This window comes from Ailuropoda melanoleuca, chromosome 8, assembly GCF_002007445.2.
Source record: "Ailuropoda melanoleuca isolate Jingjing chromosome 8, ASM200744v2, whole genome shotgun sequence".
In the NCBI taxonomy this organism is placed as follows: domain Eukaryota; kingdom Metazoa; phylum Chordata; class Mammalia; order Carnivora; family Ursidae; genus Ailuropoda; species Ailuropoda melanoleuca.
Genome location: NC_048225.1, coordinates 35,181,744 through 35,207,117, shown reverse-complemented (window position 1 = coordinate 35,207,117; position 25,374 = coordinate 35,181,744). Strand labels below are relative to the sequence as shown.

The 25,374-nt window shown below is 38.2% G+C and overlaps 1 long non-coding RNA gene across 1 annotated transcript; it reads left to right on the top strand.

The window, feature by feature from the left end:
* Positions 1–831: 831 nt before the first annotated feature.
* On the top strand, positions 832–10,103 carry LOC117803549. Its single transcript, XR_004627505.1, has 3 exons — positions 832–1,090; positions 1,649–1,958; positions 9,810–10,103. It is a non-coding gene; the product is annotated as an uncharacterized LOC117803549 (long non-coding RNA).
* The last annotated feature ends 15,271 nt before the right edge of the window (positions 10,104–25,374 follow it).

Sequence of the window (25,374 nt, the reverse complement as noted above, 5' to 3'; positions counted from 1 at the left end):
AGAGGAGGAGGGGAGGAGGGAGAGGAAGGGGAGGGAAGAGAAAGAGAAGGACTAGGAGGTGGAAGAGAAGGAGGAGGAAGAGGGAAGAAGAAGAGGAGGAAGAAGAAAGGAAAAAAGAATAGGAATGGCATTGTGCTAGATAAGACCAGTGGCGGGATGTTGGTGGTTGGAGATAAAAAGAAAATTGGCTAGAATTTCTTTTCTGGACGGGGCTAATATAAGTTACCATCTCCTTAGGAAAGGAAGATGGATTTGGGATGCTGCTTACATAATAATAATGATTATTTTCATTTGTCCAGGACTTGATACTCTCTTCCCATTATCTCATCCTCTCCATGGATTCCAGGACTTGTACAAGACCATGTAGGTGTTCTTCAGGAAAGCTGGGCCTCAAGATCAACAAATTTCCAGTATGGCAGGTTGAATCATTTGAATGATGATAAGAAAGACCACAGTGTTCCATGAGGAATTTCAGCTGCTTTAAAAAAAATTAGAATGTAAGAACCCAAAACTACTGTTAAGGGTAGCTTCTTTAGAAAGCTCTTTCTCTCTGCCTTTTACAAACCGAGGTCCTTCTGGAAGAAAGATCCCAAGGGTAGGCTGCTCATCTCTGCCCATTTGAAGAGCACTTCCCTTCACTCATACATCTGTTTGCCCTTGCTCTTGTTCCTTGTATGAAGCAGTTCTGTGAGTCAGTGGGAAAATAGCTATGTGTTATAGGATTTCCCACTACCTTAGTGAGGAGGGTCAACTTTGAGCAAAGAGAGAGGAAGAAATGACATATTTTCTTCCTCGCTTTTCTACTTTATTATTTTCCATTACAGTTTAACATCGTGGGTCAAAATCTGGGCTCAAAGTCAGGTGACTTGGTTCATGTTTTTGGTCCACTGATGAGCAAGCTGTTCATCTTTTGTGCCAGTGTTTCCTCTGCTGTTAAAGAGGTTTACTTGGATGTGTGTTGAGAAGATTAAGAAGTTCCGTCAAGATGATGCCTTGTGGATACAGGCACCATTCACAATCCAAGTCAGCTGGTGCTGGTGGAGTCCCCATTCTCACCTATAGAAAATTCTGGATTATTTTAAGTTTCTTGGTAAGTTATAGCCATCAAACATTCGCCTTTTACTTAAATAACATGTTTTCTTCAAGTTTCCTTAAATTGGTCACTATACTAAATAGAGCGACTTCTTTTTTCAAGTATCTTTATCTTTCGCAGCTAGTTCAATATATGAGAGCTTGATTTCTTTGCTACCCACACAGTTTCCTCTGGGGCCTTAGCCTTACCAGTATGCTATGACTCATTGCTTTACTTTTCATAAATAGATGCTAAATAACTGTCCTTGATTCTGTTGGAAATGGCAGATAGAAATACTCAAGGAAAAATCTTAATTAATGCAGTTAGATTTTCCCCTTCTCCTTTTTTCTCTCCTTCTCTTTCTCTTGTTTTCTGCTCTCCAATATGCTTGTCATAAACAGTGGTTGTCAATCTCTGTCAGATAACTGTTCACTTTATTTCTCCTTTCCCACAATACAACAGCCCTTTTATTACAAAGGGAAATGTCCTCTCTCTTTCTTTCTTATTCTTCATTTGCCCATCATTCCCACACTGTATTCTCTCCTCTCCTATTTATTCTCTCCTCCTTGTGTCCAGGTCCATTATGTGTCACTATTGGCCCCAGAAAAAATTACTTCCTCCTACCAGAGACCTACTTCATTTGTCATCTTTCTTGATTGCAAAGACCCCTGGGAATCCTTAATGGTTCAGACTCAAGGAAAATAAAGTATTTCCAAGCCCAGCTTCAGAACAGAGACTGGAGCCAGTGAGAACCATTGCATTCCAATTAAGATGGTGGCCTAGAGATAGCAGTGGAAAAAAGACAAGACATGTCGGGCATGGATACTACATTCTTTCAAGATGGTTTCTCCATGGGACTCTCATTCTGCACATCTCATGAGCAGAGGTAATGACTCCCTTTGTTTTGGATTATCTTATCAAGGATGTTTGTATAGAAAGTAACCTTGGAAGATATGGTGTTCTTTCCAGAGCAAAGGGCAGGCCAACTTACTGTCCATTGTAATGGCTTTGGGTTCCCCAATTCAGGGTTCCTCTCTTGCCATGCAACCTACTGCATATACAAGTGGCACCTGGCCCTCTCTGAGGCACTTTGTAGGAATTGGGGCTCAGCAAACTGCCACAAGAAAATTCTGATACTCTACTATTTCTCTGAGTAATAAAGTTATCTGTCTCTTATCCAGAAGTCTTGTGTCTTCTGCCATTATCTCTAAAGCTGTAGCAGGCCAATGTATTAGATTACAGGTAGGGTAGAATCTCAACCCTTCACAGTTCTTGACAATTTCCAGACATTACGATATTTCAGGCTGTTGGTAAGACTATTAGGCAGATCAAAACTTAGAGGCAAACATTTTTGTTTCTCTATCAATATCTTGAAATAAATAAATACATCTCCTCCTCCCCTTCAGCTCCCACCTTGGTCTTGTCTAATGTACTTTCTTAACCTTGATAATGATGGGCTTTAATGGCCCATTTATTCAGTACAGGGGATTTCTAAAACCCATTTCCAGATTACAGTTTGTGTGCCAGGATTACATTTGTTTTTATTAATAGAGAAAGGAGTTGAACAGCAGATCAGGGCTGACTTTTCAATCACTTAGTCAGCAAATACATCCTGAGCACCTTCGTGCTGCTGTGTTAAGTGCTGCACAAAGCAGCCTCAGTTCTCAGGGCATTTTAGCTTCCTTCACTCCAATAAAGAAAAACTTCCCTATAAAAAGAACCCAAATGTTCAAGCCACTCATTCAGGCAGTAACTGGGAGAAACATGTTTACAAGAAGGCTCTTAAAAGTATTCTCCCTCATCTATCCTGCTCCTAAACAGAAAAGAAATCTCAGGACCCAGAGTCAATACCCTTTTGATTTTTAAAAAACTCCAACTTTTAGGGAACTCGAAGATGCCCAGACCTACCAAGCCAACATCTTTCTGGTACTACTGATTTATAGTAATAATAAAATAAACCCTTGCTATCTGTTATTTCCAGTAAATTCAATACGTAATGATGATTGTTTATTGGGGGAAGAAAGCAGTGAATCTTGGTAGGGCTTTAATAGCTGAGAAAGGAATCATATGAATACAGACACACACACAGACATACATAGGCACACACAGATACACAGACATACACACAGAGACCCACCCACACAGAAACACACACATTTTCACATCAACTTGAATCATGACATTTCTTAAACAATGGTGCTCAAATGATAAACACATTTTACAGTTCAACAAAAACTATAACCTGTCCTTAGTCCTTCTGAGACTTTGTGATCCCCAGTTCAGTTCCGAAATTAACCTCCAACCCAAAACAAGAGTGACCACCTTAGTTTCAACCACAGCCTTCAGAGAGAGAAAGTAAGAAAACTGGTGCAGCTTGATTATGTGTGGAGACAAAGTCTGAAACCTCACTGACTGCTAATACCCGAGTCCCCAGCAACCAGCCACTAAGGTAGTGAAGAGTTTATTAGGGAGGGGATATTCTCAGGACTTGGTTCTTTCTGTGGGAAAAAGCTGTTCTCCTCTCTCTGACCTATCCCACTATTCACAGTTTGTTGCTTTTAGCAACACTGCCTGTTTTCTTTGTACTGGTTTCCCTTTAGAAAAAGGGCTACAGCATTCAGCAGAGTGTGCCTTTAAGAAAAGGGGCTACACTGCTTGCTGTCTTGGCCCCCAAGACAAGAATGAGGATGAGTACCCAAGGATGAAGAAAGATCTTGGGTTGCATAACTGAACGGGCAAAAAATGGTTAAAGGCCTCCACACACACCAAAAAGTTGGAGAAATTAGCCTAAAGTTAATAACACTTTCATGATGGCAAAGATTTTTGGCAAGTTGTTTTTCTTTCATAGACCTTATTTATTTATTTGAAAGAGAGAGAGATCACAAGCAGGGGGGAGGAGTAGAGGGAGAAACAGACTCCTTGCTGAGCAGGGAGCCTGATGCAGGACTCAATCCCAAGACCCTGGGATCTTACCCGACTGAGTCACCCAGGTGCCCTTCTGGGTAGTTCTTGACTTGGATGTTGTTTTCTCCTCAATTAAAAGCCAGAGTTATATATATAACTATACACACAGCTTCCACTAAGTGAGAGAGCTGAAAAAAATGAAGTGAGGCATAAGAGAGAGTTAGGCCATTCCCAGGTTAGCAGTGCTATGAACTGACTGGGAAAAAAAAAAATCTCCAGAACTTCCAGCCTTACACAGACCCAGGAGTAGTACTTAGGGAGAGGAGTAATTAGAGCTAAAGAAACAGCTGACAGAAACTCACCTTAAAGTGTGAACTCCAAGCAGTTTCAGACAGAGCCTAATAATCCTCAATAGTTTAAGAACTCTGATTCAAGAAGTAACCATCCCAATACAGACTTATGAGAAACATGGAATAACATGCCACAGAGAAGACCGTGAAATCATGTCCTAGATTTAGATGAAAAGTAGGAGGAAAGATGGAGACTTATACATGGATCCAGCATAGACATTTCCCTGAGGCATTCCTGGCTAAATCTATTACCAGTTCTCTGATGAGTTAAGACCCTGCTATTGCTTGAGTATATACTATTTGTAGTTTCTTTTGTGCATGTGCCTGTGCACATTTGCTGTTAACTATTCAGAACTTGGACATAGTACATTCTTTGATATGGGTTTAATTATCCTCATTTAATCCTTTTTGTGTTCATTATAAGAACCAATGTGAAACTCCCCAGCAAATACTGCAATGAATAAATGAGCTGGACTGGATGTGCCCAATGGACAATCAAAATCAAGATTCTGGTGATTAGAGTAAACAAACATTAGCAACAGCCCTTCTAGAATGTTGCTTCAGCAGGATTATTTCTATCTGGGTATGCCACACTACATACTGGCAGATCACAGGGCTGCAGAAGAAGGATCCCAGGAGATTTGGTTGCCATATATAGCTCTCCTCAAAGACAGTGTGATTTAACAGAACTAAATGACCTACCTACCCCCAAATCATCTCCTTCATCAACGTGACCTGTGCCTGAAATTCTTCACTCCCTTTGTTAAGTGAGCATAATGTTAAAATGTAATTGGAGGGAAGGAGTATTTAACACTTTCAGCTCTTAGTGTCTATGTATCAACAAGTAAGGGGTCTTGAATACAGCGAACATATTTTAAACTTGACTCAAATCTAGAATTGGGTCAAGTAGTTGCACAAGTACAAGTGTAATTATGAACTTTAAGAAACTTTGAAGTCACAATAGTACTAGAAGAACTGAAATATTAGGTTATCACAGGCATGAAACAGGTTTGTTTTAATGGTGGGGGACAATGCTGAGGCAATAGATCCAGTAGAATGGAAGAGCGTGGGGACATCATCGCCAGAGAGCATCACAGCATTTACAAGAAAAGGAAAATAGGAAAGGAAAGGGAATTAGCTGATTCTGAAAAACAAAATGTCACAAGGCTGCCCTAGGTGGCCCTAATGCTTCTACTTAGCCCTTGATACTTTTGCTGCAAGCTTCAGGGGAATAAAAAGTGAAGGAAAAGTGGACAAATATAAAATATCCTACTTTCTTGAACACGAAATATGGAGAGAGTGGATGCTCAAGTCACTCTTTTCTGACTCCCTATTCAGTGTCAAGACCTGAGCCCAGCACTCTCCTTCCACTGGGTCAAGAAAAAGGCCCCAGAATACATTACCATAGCAACACCTCATGTCCCACCTACATTGAACATAAATATTCTAAATATTCCATCCATCTCCAACAGAAACAAACTTTTCTTCACATTTCTGGGAAAAGGCTATAATTGCTGATTATCTATTGCCATAATGTTTAGTAATATCATACAAAACCTAAGTACTAGAAAAGAAATAAAGTAGACTTTCAACGGGCATGCAAGTTGTTTTTCTTTGAAAGACTACCATCTACTTGACATCTAGGCGGAATATGAAGAGCTCTTAATGGAACTCTCAATTTCATCTGCCAAAATAAACTTTAATAACTTATTTAAGAGCTGTAAGAAATAACACTAACCAAAGCATGGTGGTACCTTTATCTGGTTGGGAAAGCTCCTCACCACAGTTTTAAGGAAGGGTGGAGCTTAAGTCTGATCTTGCGTGATCACAGGGTGCTGGCTCTTCCTGTCTTTGTCAGAGAGCGCCACCTACTGTATCTGCCCCACTACTCTCCTTACGAAGATCACTTCCTTGGGACGCAGCATCCCAAATACCCATGGCTTTTGAAAGCCCAGGGCCACTTTCAATATGTAAAAGCATCGATTGGATAAGTGTGTCTTGGACTGTAGAGTAAAGAAAGAAGAAGGAAGGGTTAACTTTGAAGCTTGGAAAGAGGAATATAATGAGAATTCAGAAGGAAGGTTTTAGATTTCTCCTTACTACCTAGATAACCTGGTCTGACACACTCTGCTTTAGTCCACTTTCTCAACCTTATCTGCCACCAGTCCTCTGTACCAAGTCTGCACCATATCCTATATTGTTTCCCATGGTTTTGCTCATTCCGTTTCTATTGCCTTGGCCTCACCACTTAGCTCAAACCCATCTATCATTCAAGGACTTGTTAAGAGTGTTTTTCTCTCTCCATGAAAGCTTTCTTGTCAGTCTTTGCAGTTCTTCATACCGCACATGGTCGATACCGATTATTTATCAATAAAACTACCTAGTAGCACCTCTTACAAGTTTGATTACGTAATTCTTCTCTGGTCCTATGAGTAGTATCATGCTTTGGAATAACATTGTCAGCACATTTTTAAGTTCCTGGGGGGCAGCAGTGACATGAGATCCATGTCACACAGCACCAAGAGTAGGGCTTTGGACCTGACAGAAACTTTTTCTTTATTTCATCATTTCTTCTACAAAACTTCTTTCATTATATTCTGTATAATTCTTCACAAGAGCTTATCTTTGCGAGAGAGCTCTGGATTCAGTCGTTAACCACATACCCTGGATTCCCTTATCCACATGGCACAGTTGACAGGAGGATGGGGTGGGTATAAGCAAAACCAAAGAATGAGTAACTTTTTCTTTGCTTCCAGGGGTTTCTCCTATCCAATAAGCCAATGAGCTTAATTTTAATTACCCAGCCATGTTATGGAAATTCTTGACTTCTTTGTTTTCATTAATGTTAAGGATATAGCCCTAGCTCTAAAGTATAGTAGTTAAGACCATAAATTTTAGAGAAAGAAAAAAAAATGAGTTTAATTTCCATCTCCACCATTTAAATCCCATGTAACCTTGGGCATGTTTCCTGACATCATCAGGCTTGTTTCTTCATATGGAAAATAAAGATAACATTCCCCTAATGGGATATTTGTGAGGACAAAATGAGTAAAATGTGCAAAGCACTTATCACAGTGCTTAATAGTAAGCATAATTGGTGGTGGTGATTATATTCACAAGGGCATAGCAGGGAGGCCACAGGAAGTACTCAACAGACACACACACATGCACGCACACACACACACACACACACACACACAGAAAATAGACAAGAACAGATCCATCCCATCCCAGGCCCAAGGAACAGATCTAGCCAACCAAGCAATGAGTAGCAGGAATGTGTACAGATTCAACACCAGGCCCCATTCCTCAATGTGTATCATTTGTCTCAAAAACTCATTGATGATGACGATCTGCTCCTTCTGCTCTCATCTTCTCTGTCTGAACTCTTCTCCCAACTTCTACTTCTGATTGCTTCTGATTTGATGACACAGTAGGACATCCCCCTATAATCTGGCCAGCGTGCTCTTAGACCCAGTTGAGCAGTCATGGTCTAGGTCCACAAACTCTCTACTCTGAGAGAAGATTTTTCTCTCCTTCCCATCCTGTCCAAGGAAGCCCTTCTGATCTCTCCAAAGAAGGGAGATGAGCCACAAATATCCAAATGAGTAACTAGCTAACAAAAGCAAAAATATCAGCCGTCTACTTGAGAGACAAACACACATCCCACTTTGTGATTATATTTTCACTGGTTGCTGAGAAATAAAGTATTCCACATCCTAATATGCATACTAGTCTGTCCACTATTAGAAACTAATGTTCACTAGTTAATTTCTAACATGACCTGTAATATATGTCCTACAATTGTATGTGCCAAAGCCTCTTGTAATGGAAAGCTGATTACCCACATATGGAGGACCAAAAAGGTGTGAGCTTGTCAAAGTTTGTCCCTGCCTTTTGTTTCGCTTAGGGTTTTTTTTAGCACCATTCCCTGGCATACTGATTCTGAGAACCACTGTTTTTCTTATTATTTTGCTTTCAGCCGGTTGTCAATGAATAATCCCTCAGGTGTGGACTGACATTGCCTTAAGGTGTTTAAGTGCAAAAAAGTATAAGGCTTAAAATATCGTATCTCCTAATGGTGTTTACATGTCTATATGGGACTCAGGAAGAGAGTCCCACAAGCATGAATCTCTCAGAGTAAAATTTCAGATATCCTGACAGAGGTTGAAAATTACATCTGTTCCTGAAATTATACCATTTTGGGGCATCCACAAATGTTAGAGCCTAAACAGCTCACTGAAAGTAATAGAAAGATGGAGATTAATATGTAAATTATGCGGCTCTCTCCTTTCACTAAATTTCTGAGTTTAGAAGCAGGGTCATCAGCTCCCAGCTGCTCCAACGAGAGTTTTAGAACAACCAAGGCCAGCTGAAAAGTCCTCCCATGGTTTGGCTTCTACAGCTGCCTTTGTATGAAAAGTAACAGCTCCTTTTCCTCAGGTAAAACCTGTAAAGGTTGTGCCAATAATTTTGCAAGAATATCATTTTGATACTGAAACCATCAACAACACAGAGAGAAAGAAGACACATCCCTTTTAGCAGGCAGAGTGAGTCCCAAAGACTGAACATAAAGCTATATGAACATATAACTTCAGTCCTAAAGACTAAACATAAAACTCAGCCAACTTGATATTATTTCCAGGGGGTTAAGGGCACCATTTAGTGAGGCCCTATGCTCGAATATTGTGTTGTCCCTGTGCCCAGTTCAATATCACAAAAGTCACCACTTCATTTTGCTATTAAGTTTTGCTTTGTTTTTACAAGTATACCTTGAAGGAGACTGTGAAGAAAGAAAAAGGAAACTAGTAAAACACACAATAGGGTATTAAGAATGGATGTAGCCTGGCTGAGATGCCAGAGTACCATAGAGGAGGGGTGAAAATGGTAGGCGATGTTAAGCATGGCTCAGATGGAGAGCCTCAAGGAAAACTAGACATAATTTTGGCCAAGAAATAAAGGACCTGCAGGTAGGGAGTGGTAACAGGAATTAAATCCCCACCCTGGAAGTATGTTAGGGAGCATTTGAGCCTTGGGTATCAGAGTGAGCTTAAGTGAAATGATTCCTATTCATTAAGCCACCATAGGCACAAAGAGTTTCACTACATGAGAAATGCAAAGATGTGACAGAAGAGAGATTTCTAGCTTCATAGAGTAACCTCTGAATTAGTGTTTTATCCTAGTGAAACCTTAATCTAACTCTATGGTAAGAGTTCCTTACCCCATATAACCCAAGATTTATTTCTGGGAGAAGGAAATATGCTAACCCAGAAATATTTCATGAAAGTAATTGCCTAGTAAATTTGTGTGTGTGAGGGGGGACAATTTCTATAGAGTTATTAAATAGAAAAGCTGAAAGAAGTTCTAAAGTCAATAGGCTAAAATGAAACCACCATGGTGCAGTGTGGAGTAATGCAGAGATTGTCGGTCGGGGCAGGTGATAAGGAAGTAGAATGATCTCTGGCATCTTTTCCAAACTACAGGCATCATCCTACACATAGATTCTGATGGACCCCCAGGGAAAATCTCCCACCTTTTCACTGCAGAGAGGAACACTACTATTGATGCTCAAGAATCATCAGATTCGCTGAATGAAGAAAAGGATGAGAAATGAGCAAAATGAGAACAACCACTGGCCTACAGTCAGATGAAATGAGAATCAAATTTGGATTCCCACACATACTAAGTAAGTACTTGTTTGGGGCTATTATTTTATTTCTCTCTGCATCTATTTCCTTGTCTTCAGGAAAGGGAGAGAATAGTAAGAGCTACCTTACAAGTTTAATATAAACATTAAATGAGATATATGATAATGTTATTAAATAAATGTTAGTGGAATCTGAATTGTAATGTGCCACTTATAACTATGATATTTTAACAAATAAATATGTCAGACTCTACCCACTGTTTTCATTTTACCTTATTTTTATTCATATCAATTTACCCTGGTTTGTTCTAAAAGGATTTCCTGGCTTGTATAATTTTAATCAGTTTGTGGGAAAGGAAGTTCTCAAAGGAAAGGCTCTTTGCTCTATATCTGATGGAATCACTGGCATAGAATTTAGAGAGCTAAGAAGAAATAACTCGTTTACAATTATTTGATTTAACATGGAAATTTCCTTTGGGTTTGGATTTCTTTTTGTTGATGTCATTGGCACAAAATAAACTGCTGAATATAAAGGTATGAATCCAGTATTAAGAGAGCAAAATGTGAAACTGTACCAACTAACCTGAATTGTATTCTTATTGATGTTATCAATTAACTTGAAGTTGGACAAATAATTTTCTCGTATTACGAAGTAGTCTACCCAAAAGTCTAAGGAATGCCACTTACCCATCAAAATATTGTGTAATTCCAATGTAGAATCCCACCACATGACTAGGCCTCTGTAAGTTTATACTCTTAGCAATATAGTCCTTCTTACCTTTTTCTGCTTATGTATCACTAAAATTTATGTATAATTAATATGTATCATAGTCAACATTGGCATATATACTGGGAACACCGCAGAATTTGCAGTTTAGTGGAACAGATGAGAAGATTATGCTGAGATTGACATCCTCCGCCTCATGGTTTATTCACCTAACTGAAGGTTACTGTGCTCTTTGGGAAATGATAGGGGCCTTTGGTGAAACTGACAAAAAAAAATTCATTTTCTTAGAATTACTATTCGTGTTGGAACCTTTAGAAAAGAGCCAGGTGTTAAAGGAAATTCCGGAGTATTTAAGGCTCCCCACCAAGGAATTATCCCCCTTTTCCCCATCACATACCTCTGTCCCTGATCTACCTAAAATTCTGAGCAAAGAAATCAATAGAGCTAAATTAACATAGTGTGAGTTTATTATTATCTCTCTAAATAGAATTATGCCCAGGCTTTACAAGCTGCATTTCTTCAGCTTCTGTACTGTCATAAAACACAGTCTCATTTAGCTGAGGTTGAAAATATTGGGCAGAGTCAAGGTGAACATCTAGCAAAGAGCTTTGGAGACACTCCAGGGAGAAAGCTGAAGCCATTAGTCACCGGAACAACAAATGAAATGAAATGAAATGAAATCATTCTAGAGTTTGCTCCTTCACCTCTTTCCCCCACCTCCACTTTCACTTGGTAACCAGTAAAAAACTATTTAAAGTACTGGTCCTATGCTGTCCATGAAGTAATACCGAAATGAATGGGAACTCAGTATTTACCTCTTTTCATCTCGAATCTAACCAAGAAAAGATGACAATGTTTCTAATACCACCTCTCAAAGATGCTTTTAAATGTAGTTATTTGAAACATCTGAGAGTTTTTTTAAAATAGGTTATAAATAAGAAATAATTCATAAGTCCAGAAATTTTGCCTGAAGAACTTCCTTTTCGGGAGTTCGGATAGAACAGAATAGATACTCATAAATACTCAGTTGCTAAGTGTTGTTTATAAAACAACCATTTTACAATTGAGGAAACTAAGGTTCAGGAAATGCAAATGATTTGCTCTGTCATGGAGCTAGTTAATAGAAAAGCCAGTTGTTTCCTACACTTACTCTCTTACTTTTTTGTTAATCATTTATATATAATTCTATCATATCCACAATATTATCAAAGGGCTGTGAATGATACAAACCCAAACGAGTTCCAGTTCCTGCTCCCAAAGTTATTCTTATTAGGTACTTTGTACAGAGCAGTAATAATAATCACTATTTATCAAAATTCATCATGTGAGAAAAACTAGACCAATGTGCCAAAGTCACATACCCTCCAGACATGAGTGCCATGTTCCTCAGTGTTACAGATGGGGAAGCTAAGAAACAAAATAGTCACAGACTGGTCTCAAATCACACAACTCTTCTAAAGCAGAGGTCAAACTGGAACCCAGATCTTAGTTCTTCACTATATTGAGTCCTGCAACAGAAACTTAACACTTACTCGCAGATGCAATAAGAGATACTTTAGCTAAATGTAAAAGGAATTTTTGAGAAAACAGGTTTCTTACCTCTGGAATAATTTACCATAGGAACCTACAGAATTTCATCTGCCCCCACCCCCAGTTGACTTAAAAATGAGATGATACTGAATTAGAGTTTCCATGTAAGGGTGGGCTCCCTGATTGCCTAGTAGGAAGTGAAACCAAAGGACATATCAGGCTTTCTTCCATCCTGTGACTCTAAGGGAAAACAATAATAACCAAAAAACCAAAACAGTCTCTCTCCTGTGATTTCCCTTACATTCAAAAGAGCTTAAAAGTGATAAATGTATTACAAATAAAGTAGTTACACAATAATCTTGAAAAAAAAATACGCATGGGCTATGAAGCTTTAAGGTGGTTCCAAGGAGATTTTTCAGTCTTTCATAGTAAAGCTTGATACTGAAGTTTGGACAGAGGTGTGTGTTTGTGTGCAGTGACTAAGCCCGTGTGTGTGGGAGGCAAACATTGCAGATGGCTGAAAAATATGCTAAAGCTGGAAGACCCATGTGATGGTTGGCATCCTGAAAGAGAGACAGATGTTTCCTCAAAAGAAGAATTTTAGAACAAGTTGTGTGCTGTCCTGTTTGGGCTTGGTTCTTCAGCTGCATCTCAAGGTCATATCCACACGGGAAATATTGCAGCAGTAACTATGCTTCTCCCTCTGTGTCCCGAGAAAGAGACCGAGGACAAGGAAAGGTCCAACTAATTAATCACAGGGCCTTTACTAACACTGCCTTTCATTTGAAATACTTTTTTTTTAAGTTTTCAAGATGTTTTCATGTTCTATAACACCTGCTTTGGGAATATTGCCTTGGTTCTCATGCTGGGCCCCCTGCAGCGCACTGTGATGCTCTGTACCTTCTTTTTTCATAAAAAACAATCCTCTAGTATTCGTTCTGTAATACAGTATCTTTTCTCTGCTGAAATATACGCTCATTTCATGGCAGGCAGCATGACTATCTTGTTAGCTCAAATTCCAAGGGCCCAACACAATGCCAAATACATTCTAAGCTCTCAAAAGAATTTTTTTCTAAGTACTACTGAGAATAGAGATGCTCAGATATTCTAGAGTGGCAGAGCCTAGACTGGCTCTTTCATTAGACTACTTGAACAAGATCATTCATTTATTTATTCATTCATTTATTCAACAAATATTTTTGAGGTTTGCCTGGGTGGCTCAGTCTGTTAAGCGTCTGCCTTCGGCTCATGTCATGATCCCGGGGTCCTGGGGTCATGTCCCATATCGGGCTCCTTGCTCAGCGTGGAGCCTGCTTCTCCCTCTGCCTGCCTCCCCCTGCTTGTGCTCGCTCACTCACTCTCTCTGTCTCTCTCTGACAAGTAAATAAGGTCTTAAAAAAAACACAAATATTTTTGAGTTCACACTATGTGTCAGGCACTATCAGGCACTGAGTGATTGGGATTTTACGATGAAAAGAACAGACCAAAATTTTTGGCCTCATGGAGCTTGCACATCAGCATAACTACATTTGAAAAAGGAATTTAAAACTCTAGCTGCTTGACTACGAAATCATATAGTTTTCAGATTAGATAACATTGCTACAGATTGCACAAATTTTCTATCTCAATCATGTGGGGGTATATCTTTCTAACACCAGTCAAGGTTTTTTTTTAAGATTTTATTTATTTATTTGACAGAGATAGAGACAGCCAGCAAGAGAGGGAACACAAGCAGGGGGAGTGGGAGAGGAAGAAGCAGGCTCCTAGCAGAGGAGCCTGATGTGGGGCTCGATCCCAGAATGCTGGGATCATGTCCTGAGCCGAAGGCAGATGCTTAATGACTGAGCCACCCAGGCGCCCCAACACACCAGTCAAGTTTTAACCTGAGAAATATAACTTAAAGGTGGAGGAATCTACCATAATGAATAACAAGCTAGCTGCATACTACTCCATGCCCACCTTCAGAAGCTCCCAAGAGCTTAAACCAGAGTACATGTGTCCTATATTTTATTGCCACCTACCAGGATTCTGGGTAGCAGGCACTGGGTTCTGATAGAAATAGAAGCATGTACAGTATGGGCGTGTACGTCTAGAGAGGGAAAGTATAACTCACATGTACAAAGCTGTTTGCGTGTGCTAAGTTATGACTAGAATTCTCACATATACTACCTCATTTGATCTTGACAATAAACAAAAAAATAAACTAAATTGTATGACCTCTCTTTTATTTTCTATCGAATGAGGAAACAGGAACAGAGGTAGAGATGTGCTTCTACATACCAAGAGAAATTGTAGTCTTGCAATGGCCAGAGTTCGTAAACCACGAATGAACCTCCTAACTAACAGATTTCTGGACTTGCTTAAAGGGGGAATAAATGAATGGTCTCACCAGACACTAAGGAAGTTTGTTGTTCATTACCCTGTGCCAGAAAAGAAATGGGAAATCATCAGACCAGAGAGAATGGCTACCTACCTTCTATTCAGCCAGGCAAGATGTTGTAGAAAGGATGGCAACTAGCTACAGATTCATGCTATTTAAAGAAATCCTGACTTTCAAAATTCTCCACTCTCTTTCTTAATGGCATCTTTTTTTTTTCCTGTCCTTAAGGTCACAAACTTTTCTCCAGCTGAAAACACAGCTGCCTCACAGAACAACTGCATAAGAAAATTAATAACAATAAAACCCAGAGGAATCAGGGATGCAGTGATAAGGCTGCTTTATGCTTTTCCCTTATCCAACTGTGCACTTCCTGAGGGCCTCATTGCGGAGTGCTAAAAGGCCAGAGGAGAGTGCTGGAATATTTGGGGGAGAGAGAAAGGAGTATGGGGAGGACATACAAAAGAGGGAGCAAAGGGAATCTTAAAAAAGAGAAAGGTCTCCAGCTGGGGCTGGTCCAAGGACAAATCGGAGGTCGGAGGTTGGTAGAGGGGCTTTAACACAATCCTCTCCATCTCTCTCTTCTCTACAGTGTTCTCATCGCCTTTGGTCCCCACCCCTTCCCAGCTGCTCTGAGTCCCACCCTCTCAACCACCTGAAATAACAAATGTTCCAAATCAGGAGTTAGTTTTGCGTGTACAGTGGAGGCCCTATTTTGTACAAATTTAATTTCTATTCTGACTTTAGAACCTAGGCTTGCCACTAATTTTTTTAATCTTCAACTACAAACAAATTTATTATCATGTATTAAGGTTACAGTGGCTGAACAGTAAAAACCAGAATGGACTATGCCTTCTAGGAAAGCTTTAGAATTTACACTTGTTCCCATTCTCCTCCGGAGATTAAGAGGTTCTTCAAAGACAGAATGTTATGAAGGGCTAGACAGCAGAATATATGTATTCTTTTTATTCCATCTTTGGTCTGCATCAATGGTAATCAAATTTCAATATGCTTAACAATTAGTGAATAGCAAAATATTTTAAAACCACTTATACCATACCTTATAGGCTATTTAATGGTTTTTCAAGAAAAATTTTGCCTCTACCAAATCTTTATCTAGTTTTGACTTTTGAACATGCCCAGCTACAAAAGTCCCTTCCACAGTATGTACATTTTTCTGGGGAGAAGTTCTACAGCTTTTGAAATATTCTCTAAAGAGTCCAAAGCCACAAAAGGTAAGAAACACTGTTCTTCCCACATCAGATCCCCTGTCTTCATGTTCTGTTCCTTCAAGAATATCCCATTCCCTTGTTAAATTACTGGAGCTTAACTGGGTAAATTAATCTGAGTTAAATTTCTTCATGGCTCCTGAATCTAGACAACACCTGTACTTTACAAAGACTTGAGTGCCTAAGCCCAAAGGAGTTGATAAATTTGCAGAATTCCAAGCACTTTAGCAGAATCAGGAAGGGAAATATTCGGGTAAAGGAGTCAAAGGGATTTTTAGAGCCTCTCAAAACACATCTTGAAAGTAAGCGCTTCCTCATCCTCCAAGAGCTTTCTTCTTGATGCTCTCTACTGATCCTACTTCCCGCACCCACATTGCAGTGTGATGATATGAGCGGGACTCTAGATCACCTGGGTCTGAGAGTCTTCAGAGGAATAACATAGAAAAGGAAGTTGAAGAGGAAGGACCTGAGAACCTTGAAGCAGAGTGAGATCCTTGGAGGAGAACCCCCTGAGACTGCTACCATCCCAACCCCCCTTCTGTTGGAATAGAATAAAATCAGAAAATCCTGTAGCCAAGCTTCCGGGATCTATCTCATGTCTTCAGGTCACACAAGTACACAGAAATTACAGATCCCAAAGTATTTTAGCAGAGTTAGCATACTTTACTTTTAGAAAGTATTGCTCTTAAGAAAAGCCAGGCATTCAGGATCGCCCCCCGCCAATTTTAGACAGAGGGAAATAACACTGGCAGCACCCATTCCAAGTGCCACACCAGGAAATTTATCAATCTAAAGAATCCACAAGTTCTGTGCCTTTGGGGAACATTTTCAGGTCTTATCTATTTGGGCAAAGCTCTCATCCCCTCACAAAGCAAAAATCCATGCCCTGGCCATCAAGACAGCATAGATCATGGTGGAGAGAAATGGAGATGGATCCAGTATCTTTCAGAGCATTGATTGTTAACTGAGCAACTACATGAAAAAGATGGCTAGAGAGAATAAACATCTTTGCACTCCACATATTGTATCTGAACTTTGGGCAATTGCAAATAGAAATACAAAAAAAAATTAATGCAATTCAATGTAAAACCCATGAAGAAAGTAATCCATCAGCACAGAGAGTTTGGGGTGTAAGCGTTATGAGGCACAGCAGAATAGCAAGTGAGGCCCTGGATAAAGACCTAAAACAGCAGTTTTCCTTGGTCACATCTGACAGAGGGTTTGACCAGTTTCTTGGAAGGAGGAATCAGAGTTACTACCATAACAGGATTTTTAGTTTGTTATGTATTATAATTATTGTGCTCAACTAACTCTAAAGTTAATATCATTTAATTTCATGATATGGATTTGTTAATTCTTAATTCTTTTATTTTCTTAATGAAACACAAGATAAAGAATTCCCCCTAGATATTGGTAAAAAAAATAAATAAATAATTCTAGACTGGGATGAAACTTCACTGAATTTTGCAGTCTGGTTCTAATATCCAGACAAAAAGTTTAGGTAAACTGCAAATGTTCTTATTCCATCTCTTTGTTTTATAAACAGCAAATGTAATAGATAGGAGGGTATATTTCTCCCTCCAATGTCCCACAGATTTGCTTTAATCCTTGAGGGTTCTTTAAAAAGATATAAGCACAGGGTCAGGAAGTAGTATTTTTCTTAATACAAAGCTAACAGGACTGGACATAGAATGACTGTTTATCTCAGCCTCATAAACATGACCCCATACTATCTGAGCTCTCCCAGTACCTGGCTGCAAAGATTTGCTCATGCCTGTAGTTCCTGCCTGTACTTCTGAAGTCCCATAACTTACTTAAAAATATCTCTCGCCAGTGGGAGTTCTTCAAATTCTACCCAACAAAGCTAGCTTCATTACTGTAAAGAAAAAAAAATCAGTGATCACACTGGTCGCCTTGGTATGATTTCTCTTCTGCCAAACTTCACTGGGACTTTGCCAAGTCACTGGTCCTCAACCTACTAGTCCTCAATTTACTAACTTAAAACAAGCGTTTGGTCCAGAAGATGATCTGTAAGTTGTACATTCGCAGGCGATGTGAGTGAATGATGACTTCTCTGTGAAAAATACATCCATTTAACAACAAACACAATGAGTGAATGGCTAAAATTCAAAACACTAAGAATACTAAATGCCAAGTATGTAGAGCAACAGGACTCTCATTCATTGTTGGTAAGAATGCAAGATGGTATCCTTATTTTGAAAGGCAGTTTGGCAGTTTCTTATAAAACTAATATAGTCTTAACAGCAATTGTGCTCATAGGTATTTACCCAACTGATTTGAAAACATATATCCAGGGGTGCCTGAGTGGCTCAATTGATTAAGCACCTGGCTCTTGATCTCACCTCAGGTCTTGATCTCAGGATCCTGAGTTTGAGCCCCATATTGGGCCCCAACACATATCCATACAAAAACCTCCACATGAATACTTATAGCAGCTTTATTCATAATTGCCAAAAACTGGGAGCAACCAAGATGCCCTTCAATAGGTGAATGGATAAACAAACCTTTGTATATCCATACAATGGAATATTATTCAGTGGTAAAAAGGAATGAGCTATCAAGCCACAAAAGGACATGAATGAATCTTAAATATGTATTGCTAAGCGAAAACAGCCAGTCTGAAAAAGCTACATATTGTATTATTCCAATTATATAACATTCTGGAGAAAACAAAACTATGAAAATGGTAAACAGATCAGTGATTGCTAGATGTTCAGGTGAGGGGTATGGTGGGTCATAGGTTGAACAGGTGAACTGCAGGGGACTTTAAGGGTGGTGAAACTATTCTGTATGATACTGTAATGGTAGAAGCATGACAGTATACCTTTGTCAAAGCATATAGAATATTACAACACAAAGTGCAACCTTAACGTATGCAAATGTTTAAAAATCATTTTAGAGGTCAGGGGATCTGTACTGAAAACAGAATATGACAAAGGAATCAAAATATATTATAATGTATGAACAACCTCACTGAATATCATGGGGAATTAAGGTGCTGACCTAAATAACTTTGGAAATCAGTGGAGTCTTCAAGTCTAAAGGCAAAAGGGACTATACATGTACTCCAGTTGACAAAGTTGTTTCCCACAAAGTCTGGGTTAACAATTCTAAAACCACTATACATGCATATTGGAATTCAATAATTAGGTAAATGGATAGCAGAGGGTGGGAGCCAGGTTTCTCACTATTGGAGTGGGAGATTACAAGTAAGCAGTAAGAGGAGCCTAGAATGATCCATGAGTTAGAGTTGGAGGCATCAGTATAAACTAATGTGTACCTTAATATAGCTACAGATGACTACCTATAGAAATATTTATAGATATGTGTGTAAATTCCAGTAAGAGTACATACATATATCTCCTTGCTCTGTCATCTGAGAGGACTTTGAAGCAATGATAACTCAGTAGCAAGGAGCACATCTACTGCCCAGATTTTGGTTTCTAATATCATTCTCCAATTAAAGAAACTATGTCCCCTTGGGGAAATAGCTGATTCTAGGACTTGGGCAGATAATATACAAGATAACACCGAAGCATCTTCTAACACCAGAAAGTAAGAAACTGTTCAAAACAAAATGAAGCAAAAACCCCACACTCATGGGGATATGTCAAAGGCATATAAGAGCCAACTGAAAGAGCTTCCAATGACAAAGGTTGGAATGATTTGAGTAAGCAAAATAAGGTACCATTGGATTCTAACTTAAAGCATAAATATCCATGAGTTCACACTGATACAAATGATTGAATATATAAATGGGGGAGAAGAAACAAATCTGCTGTACAGGAGAATTCCAAATAATTTATGTAGATAGTCAATCCTAAAGAGATGCAGTGCAATGCTCCACTGCTTAAGTGTGGGGCACACAGAGACTTTCTTCCAAAGAGTACACTGGAAAGGAAAAGAGTGACTCTACAGTGGAAAAACCTGACAAATACCACCTCGTGCCAGGTGATCAAGGTTAATATCAGCGGTGAGAGGTCATTTTGATAATACATACCCTTGAGATAATGTAATGAGAATGGCACTTTACCTCTGTGGTCATCCTCTCAGATACATTACCCAGTCTAACCATGAGAAAAAAATCAGACAAATCCCAGCTGAGGGACATTCTACAAAATATCTGACTAGTGCTCCACAAAACCATCAGGGTCCTCAAACAGGGAAAATCTGAGAAATTGTTACAGATAAAAGAAGACATGTCTACTAATGTAACGCAGATGGGATTCTGAAACAGAAAACGGACATTTGGTAAAAACAAAGAAAAGCAAAAAAAAAGTAAAGATTTCACAGGAAATCTGCATAAAGTATGGTGTTTAGTTGATAACAACATCGATATTGGTTCATAATTAGACAAATGTTCCATAAATGTAAATGTTAATAAGAGGGGAAACCAGTTGTGAAGTGTATGGGAAGACTGCTATATTCATAATTCTGCAAATCTAAAAACTTTATTTTAAAACTTTATTTTAAAAATTATCCATTCTACCTTGAGCAAATGTTGCTATACTCTTGCGTTGTACCGTGATGCACTGTGTATAAACAGTGAACAAAACAAAACTGGCCCATGCCTTCTGGGAGCTTATAGTCTAATTTGAAGCAGTGACATTCAGCAAATACACAAAGAGAGAGAGAACCTATGTTGTAAGGATTTTATTAAGTAGAATGTTTACAGAGTCTGTAAAGATGTCCTGAGATTGACCCCAAAGAGAGAAACATCATATCCTTTACTCTGCCCTCACAACCACAGGCTGCCTTTTAACCCAGCCAACAAGCACTTTGTTGATGACAAAGGGGACCCTGTAGAGGGTTGGGGTGAGCAGGGCATGAATGGATCTATTAGAAGACCAGGGATCACATTCCACATTCTGTCTCTCATCAGTCATTTCAATTCCCTGATCTACAATTTCTTAACCAGTAAAATTTAGATAATAATACTTACTCTTCAGAGTTGGTGTGAAGAATAAATATGATTGTATAAATTGCCAACCACATTTAATACCTATTTCCAGCAGCTTAACTGAAACCTCACACTAGTCTGCTCCCTTAGTCCAGACCACATTCTACTCCAATACGTTGTCTTCCCTTTTCTAGAGAGATCACAAACTATAGGCTTGCTAGGTATAGTTTCCTCTTTCTCCCCTAATTTGCCCCTCTCCTCTTGAGAACTCTTGTCTCTCCACACCTGACTCTTTTATCTGTAAAATCCTGCTGTGCTATGACGCTATAGTTCAACAGAGCTGCCCAAAATGGAAAAAATTATTTTTCTAGTTGCTTTGCTTTCACACAAGGAAACTTGATTTATCTTGCAGAGGGCAAAAGGAAGCTGCATCCAATTTATTTCTGGAAACAGAGAATATGCTATAGAGAAAGGAAAAACTAGACAGTACATTTGAACTTAAAATCTAGGTGATGCAATCTCATTAATTTGTATATCATCAATTCAGAATTTTCAACAATTCAGACAGGATTCATGTGCTTCCACTGAATAAAAATTAAACCTGGTAACTACAGTGTAATATATTTTGTGGTATATTTACATTAACTGGCCTGATATAAACATATCCATGTTAATTTATATTAAACGTATGGGAACACACTCTTTCAATGTTTCTATGTATTGGATAATTTAGTCACACTCATTCAGGATATGTGATGTTGTATTGTATTAGTATTACCACAGCTACCGTAACTGAACCCAAGGGCTCAACAAACATACAAATAGCTGTTTGTAAAATAATGCTGGAAATGATGTTAGATTGGAAATGAAAGGAGAAAGCAATTTGGAACTTCAAAAGAGGATGTCCTTGGGCAAACTGTCATCAGAAGTCATACAAATATATTTAAGAACAAATTCATTGTCTGGTTCAGGTGACAATGTCTAGCACCTACTGAGAAATTGGGTATTTTAACAACTTTACCAACCCTGAAGCAAACATAGGATTAAACATTGTCTTTGCCTCCCCTTGCCCCATCCTAAAATTTGAAAGTGTTAATGACTGTTTAACTAGGTTGATGGTAATATATCTAGAGAAGAAGATATCACTATACCAAACACTAAAAATACTACAAAGAAGATTCTGTTGTAAATATATATATTTTATCTCATTCTATGAATTCACAAATATATACTTTATCCTACCAAAAATTTTAACTCATTCAAATACATCATTATTTCTCTACCAATTTCAGCTTGTAAACTACTTGAAATATTTTTCTTATAGTACTTCCAAAAGTATTATGAAATGAGTTCAAATAAGAAAATGTTGCTTATGTATCTTCTATAGAAGAACTGAGATAAAATTCTCAATATCCTTTTGTTTACTATTTTTATTACTAATACTCCACATTTTATAGGCTCCATATTTTTCAATGCCTTTTTATAAAATATATGTCATTGGTCTGTTTCATAGATGCTGAAATACTTTCAAAGATACTGAGGACCTGAATTAAAGTCATAGAGCAAATAAGTGATGGACCCAGGACCAAATTGCAGGTTTCCTGGCTTATAGCCAGGTCTTTATAAGTCCTTTATAAACCCCATATTATTTGCAGTACAGCTGCAGTGAGAGTTGTTTATCAAAAGAACTTATTATGGTGATCACTTTGTAGTATATACAAATACCGAATTATTATGTTGTACACATGAAACTAATACAATGTTATATACCAATTCTACCTCAATAAAAAAGAACACTTTTCAATTTAGTTGTTTTTAAGCGTAAATGAGACAGAGAATGTTAAACTTTGAAATATCAGAGAAAAATGAAATTATCTAACAGTCTGCTCAATTAATCAATTCAGACAACAAATCACATCAGAAAAAAGAGTCAAGCCCACAAAAGTAATTAATTGGAGAGAGCCTTATTTATTCCATGGGATATAATTAGTGCTGGAGTATTTTGGATAATCTTGGGAATTCTGAACAACTGAAATGATTTAAAACAGAAAAAGTAACTATGTTCAGAGACAGACATGCCACCTTTCCTTCAACACTTGGATCATTTGAGATTCTTTCTGTCAAAAGTGACGCACTGGGTGTTATACGCAACTAATGAAGCATCAAACTTTACATCAGAATCAGGGGATGTACTGTATGGTGATTAACATAATATAATAAAATAAAATTAATTATAAAAAAAAAAAAAGTGACAGACACTAACTTCAGCCTGCTTAAATCAAGACATAGGAATTTATTACAAGGACATTGTGCTGCCTAAGAATCCAAGTTCATGTGCCTAGGGCTCACAATCCCAAAAACTCTTTTTAAACATTGTTTGCACAGAGACTGTCTTTTTGTCTGAAGGAAAGAGGAAGAGACTGGAATAGAAGAGACACCTCCACAGGGAACACAGTGGGTAGAGAAATCTGAACAGACCTGTTTTGCATGCTCCAAGATGCTCACTAAGGATTCCCTCACTTAAATGGAAAGACTCAGGCAAGGCTGGAGATTGGTAAATTCCTACAGTTTTATAAATGAGGGCAAAGAAGCCAGTGAATTCTAGGCATTATGCTAATGTGATTGCATTTCTGCCCACAGACTGGAGAATCCAGAGGACATGAGTCACACATATACCACGGGTGTAATACAAAGAGGGAGAGAGGGATTCTCCACAGACCGATGGAAAACACAATGTGAGATTTCTGCACTAAAGTTTCCCCCATCAGTGGCTTTGGCACAAATAGCTTTAGTACTGAGGAAAGCAGGGAATGGGAGGTAGGGGAGAACCAAGGCAAGCGCCCTGGGCAGCAGCATCCGCTCTTTGGCATGGGAAAATCTGTCAGCAGACCTTTCCCTAGGCAGTAAAGCTGGGGCTGGATAGAAGTAAAATGATAGTGTTTGGGTGTATGCATTATGGTGAAACACTCTAAGGATAACTCAGAAGTAACCTATAAAGGTTTTTAAAGGAGTCGAGTGAATGAGACAGAGCCAAAGAAATAATACATTTGCACTGCTATTCTGACCCTTTCATTTTGCCTCTTACTTAGTGTGGCTTGGGAAACATTGTGAATGCATCACTAGAAATGTGTGAATATCTCTCTATCTCCATATCTATAGAGTTCTCTGAGTATTGCCTCTGAACCAGACTATTTCATGGTACTTGACGGTATAGAAGTTGTTTTGTACATTTGTTTGCCATTACCCAAACACTTTCTGACATTTTGTAAGAACTCAATAAACCTTTGTTGTTGGTGAGATCCTGATACCTCATATACATGAATCCTTTCAGTATCATTTCTATCCTCAGCAAAAAATTCTACCTATGATGTTAGTCAGGATATCAGGAAGTAATACATAGAGACTATAGTAACAAAAATCTTTTGAAGCCCAGACACACCTATTATATTCATTTTAAAAGACATGTCTATATTATGTAATATATTCCTGAAAAGTCTGTGTGTTGCAATGAGTTGCATACAAAGGCAAATGATATTTTAAAATTCTAGAGTAAATTCATTTGTAAAGGAAATAATCATCTCTCATTCATTTCTTTGTAGATTTGTAATGACTTTTTAGCAGGTTTGCAGAAAGGGGATAGCACAGCAGAGTGAAAAACGTATGGGTTTAAAATTAAAAAGACTAAATAAATAAATAAAACAAAATTAAAAAGACTAAGAATCAATCTTTTTTATTGGAATGATGATATCAAATTATTGGTAAATGCAGAAACCGTATTTGAAAAATCCTTTTCAGTGAAAAAATAGTATGAGATACATCATAGAAAATGTGTCCTTCATTTGAAAGTCCATTGTCTGAAGGACAGCCTTCCAGTTTTCTGATCCTAATAATATGGAAGTCATGTTGCAATTCTTTTTTTTATTATTATGTTCAGTTAGCCAACATCATTAGTTTTTGATGTAGTGTTCAACGAATCATTAGTTGCGTATAACACCCAGTTCTCATCACAACACATGCCATTAACTAGCTGCATGACCTTAAACTGCTTTCTTAGATTTGTTGAGCCTTAGTTTCCTATCGGTAAAGTAGGGCTATTACTGATTTCACAACTTACTCTGAGGAACCACATACAGAATTTGTACACAGCAGTTGCTCATATACAATATGAGCACTTTATACGCTTTATATTATGTGTGTGTATATATACATACACACACATATTACTAAACTTCTATATTATACATGTACGTGTATGATACATTTTTTGTTTCTGAAGAAAATAGTGTTTCTAGAATTTTTTAAATATACATAGAAAAACAACAAAAGTTAGAAAAATTTGTAATACAGGTAAACAATTACATCTCCTCAATGTTCTGGATAAGAACTATTAAATTTACATTTTTAAATGTTTGTTTAATTTTACTGAAATTAACATGTTCGTATACTATTTTATTACTACCTAGATAACGTTGACAGTTTCACCTCAGTTCCTACTAAATGAAAAAATAAGTGAATGAAATGATGTTTTCTATATTGATGCCCTCATCTGTATGAAAACCCCAATTAACTGATCAGTCAGTGCCTGCCTTGGGCACAGGACTGTATCCAGATAAGCTG